Consider the following 3,990-nt stretch of genomic DNA (forward strand, 5'->3'; position numbering starts at 1 on the left):
GCCAGGAAATCAAAAAACGTATTGCGATGGGAAAGTCTGCTGTTAGGGACCTCTCTAAAGTACTCAAGAGCAACGGTGTCTCTTTGGAGACGAAGGTGCGCCTGATACAGGCCATGGTCTTTGCAATCACTTGTTATACATCAGAGAGCTGGACAATGACTAGGGAGGACAGAAGGAGAATAGATGCCTTTGAGCTGTGGTGCTGGAGAAGAGTATTGAATGTACTATGGACTGCCAAGAAAACGAGAGCAAGCCTGTTTTTTTTATGTTGTCCTCACAGTTTTGACAGAAAACTTGAAAAATTTTTAAAAAATCTGTTTCCCTAGGTTTCTGTATTTATCCTGTGCATCCTCTTTCAAAGTATGGGCACTTCCAAGTATGGAAGAAAAAAATATTCAAAGTAGTACTCATTCTTCTATATCCAGTGTAAATTACTGCTCAGCAGAGAAGGGCTGGTTGAAATGCTTGCTGTTTAAATTAGCCACCATCATCTGTCATCTTGTCATACTGTGATGGCTTGTGTGTTGCTGTAGTGCTAGTAACTAAGCCACAGGTGCTTCAGATACTAGCAGGATCATTCCTGGTAGACATTATTCAAATCCATACAGCTTCTAGACTAAGACTGGAAGAAAGCACTAGTGAGTAGATATCTACTGCCAAGAATTAACCAGCGAAAATATATCACTTTTCTGTAGTCACAACTTATAAGTCACAACCAAATACTGTTTGATACAATGCTGGACGGTGCGTCGTCTTAGAGGCAGATGGTTCTTTTAATCGTAAAGTCACCATGAGTCGGAGCCAAGTCAATAGCAACTAATAATTTAAATTCAATTACTTTTATTATGTCTCCTACCTTCTTAGTTTCTGTCTTTGCTCATTCAAATAAAGGAACTAATACCCTAATACTTATTGTATAATGCAATAATGATCTCAAATTTTATCTTTGCCTTCCATCTTGTGTTAAACATTGGAATACAATAAAAGATTGTTTTACCCGTTTGCAAATAAAGCAGAGAGCTGACGTTTATAATTGGATTTCCTACAATTTTTATTTAAATAATGAACTCTTATAGCACATTTAAAATGTGACTCAATTTTATTCACTTGAGTCTATATGCCTCTTAGAATGATTCTGTCATATATAATGTAATGCACAGCTAATTGAAGCTTAGAGTCATTGATTATAAAACTTATTACTCATAGGTGATTCATAAATATTCTTTAACAATCAGAGTATCAAATTCAATAGATAAAACTGACAAAGAGTAATATCATTGGAAATTGCAGTAGACTGTCCAAAACAGGAATTTTTATATTCATATCCTAATGGGGATAGTTGGTTAACACCAAGGTAGAAATTATTGACTGCATACATACAAGATCACCCAGAAATTCAAGTCTCTGTTCTGGGCCAACATCTAAACATAATGATTCATTCTTCTTTCTCTCTTTTCTTCCATTTTTTTTTTTAATTATGGAAAATTTCAGATATACCTCAGAGCAGAAAACACGAATTAGCTTTGTATATCCATCACACAGCTTTATCAGTAACCTGTGGGTGACCAGCCTTTGTCACTTGTACCTTATACCTTATCTGGCTGTCCCCATGTTATTTTGAGGTAAATCTCAGGTATTACCTTATTTAATCTGTAATTATTTCCAAATTTTTTTCTTTCACAGATGAAAACTTTTTAAAAACTGTAACCTTAATGCCATTATAAGAACTAGAAAATTTTCAATAATTTCTCCATGTCTTCAAACATCTGGTCAGTGTGTTCACAATTTCTCAGTTATAGTGAGTTCACAAATAAATATCGTGTGTTCACAATTCCTCCTTATAGTGGGTTCTTTGGGATTTGTTTCTGCTGCTGTTTATTTTACATTTTGTTTAAATTACTATACACCTGAGTAAAGCTCTTGTATTGTGATTGGTTGATTGGTCTCTTGCATATTAATAGTTCCCTTCTCCCTTCTCTTTTTTGCTTCTTGCAGATTTCTGTTGAAAAGAACAAGTCATTTGTTCTGTAATGTTTCCCACAGGCTGGGTTTGCTAATCACATTCATGAGATGTCATTTAATATGTTTCTCAGTTTCTTGTATTTCTTGTCTCATAGCTGTTAGATGTGGAGTCTTGTTTGGATTCAGTTTCAGTTTGTTTCTTGCCAGTTTATTTCATAGGTTGTGTGTGAACTTCCATCAAGGGAGTCATAAAGTCTGGTTGTCTCTGATTTATTCCCTTTTAAAGTGCTGTAATCCACAGACTCTTCTGAGTTGTTGGAAACTTGATTCTCAAACACGAAACTGCTCTCTTAGAGTAAGAATAGGAGAGCAAACCCTCTGTGCCTGGGATTCATTCCCTGAGCCTCCACTTTCCTAAAACACATCTGGGGAAGGTCAGATTGTTGGAGAGCATTTGTGATAACCACTGCTTTTAAGCAATGTTTGAAGCAAGTTTACTAACTTCTTCAGTTATAAACCAATGCCGTTAGTTACATATTTGGAATTTTAAGATTATTTAACCCCTTTGTCGCTAGGACCAAAAGTTAGCTTGATCCCTTAAAGTTCTAAAAGGTCTCAGTTATTACTTAACAAAGGATTCTTGCCTTTTGAGTATTTTAAGCATGGTTTTCCATAGATACAAGAAACTTTTATTCCTAATTTAAAATGTAAAAAATACCCACACTAAAAGTATATCTTTAGTCCAGGGCTTTTCTAAATTGGTATTAACATTTTGGACCTTGTTTTTAGAATTGTCCCATACACCGGAGGTGTCCAATTGCACCCTGGGCTCTCTTTTGTTGCTAAGTGCTGTCAAGTTAGCTCTAACCCTGTGTGTAATAGGATGAAGCGCTGTCAGTTCCTTCCAGTGCCATCTTCACAACTGTTGCTTTGTTTGAGGCCATTGTTGTATCACTGTGTCATTCCATCTCACAGAAAGTCTTCCTCTTTTCCCCTGACCCTCTGCTTTACCGGGCATAATGTCCTTTTCCAAGGACTGGTCCCTCCAGTAATATATCTAAAGTGTGTGAGATGACGTCTCACTGGCCTTACTTCTAAAGAAAGTTCTTCCAAGATGGTGCTTTTTGTTCATCTACCAGTTTGTGGTGTATTCAGTCTTCTTCACCACCACCATCATTCAAAAGCATCAATTTTATTTAATGAGATAGCTTTTGCGTGCATTTGAGAACTCTCTGGGGCCCAATGGTAAGAAGCTGTGCTGCAGTTTCAAAGTCATGCCATTCTAATCCACCAAGTGCTCTGCAGGAGAAAGATGGGCATTCCCCTTTTATGCATTTACTGCCTCTGAAAACCCGATCAGCTGTGGGTCGTTTCTGACTCAGTGGCAAACAACAACAGCAAACTCATTAGATGCCAGTAATACTTATCCACAAACGTCTTTAGGTAGCCTCCCTGATACATCTTTTGTTGTTGTTGTTGTTGTTGTTATGTGCCACCAATTCAACTACAATTCAACCCTATGCATGATAGCTCTGAACCCAATCCATGTCATCTGGGGTCTTCCTCTCCTATGTTGTCCCTCAACTCTTCCAAGCATGATATCCTTTTGCAAATGATCCCTCCTTACTACATGCCCAAAGTATGTGAGACAGAGTCTCAATATCCTTGTCTCCAAGAAGAAGCTTAGTTTCACCCTCTCCCAGACAGGATTGTTAGTTCTCTTGGCAGTCCATTTTATGTTCAATACACTTCTCCAGCACCATAACTCAAAGGTGTCAGTTTTCTTCTGTCATCCTTGGCCATTGCCCAGCTCTTGAATACATAATAAGTAATTACAGAGACCACAGCCTGCATCAGGCACACCTTAGTCTTTAGACTGACATCCTTGCTTTAAAGCACTCTGGAGAGGTACCTGATAGCAGATTTTTCCTAATGCAATTCTTTTTTTTATATCCTGACTGCTGTACTAAGAATGTTGATTGTGGAGTTGAGCAAACTTGATACTTAACCTTTAGAATTTCTTTATAT

The 3,990-nt window shown here is 37.4% G+C and overlaps 1 protein-coding gene across 1 annotated transcript in view; it reads left to right on the forward strand.

The window, feature by feature from the left end:
• MYO1D (myosin ID) overlaps positions 1–3,990 on the forward strand; it is a 449,506-nt gene that overhangs the window by 165,618 nt on the left and 279,898 nt on the right. The window lies entirely within an intron of this gene.

This window comes from Elephantulus edwardii, unplaced genomic scaffold (genome assembly GCF_000299155.1).
Source record: "Elephantulus edwardii isolate Elephantulus edwardi_28Jun2011 unplaced genomic scaffold, EleEdw1.0 scaffold00094, whole genome shotgun sequence".
Classification (NCBI taxonomy): Eukaryota; Metazoa; Chordata; class Mammalia; order Macroscelidea; family Macroscelididae; genus Elephantulus; species Elephantulus edwardii.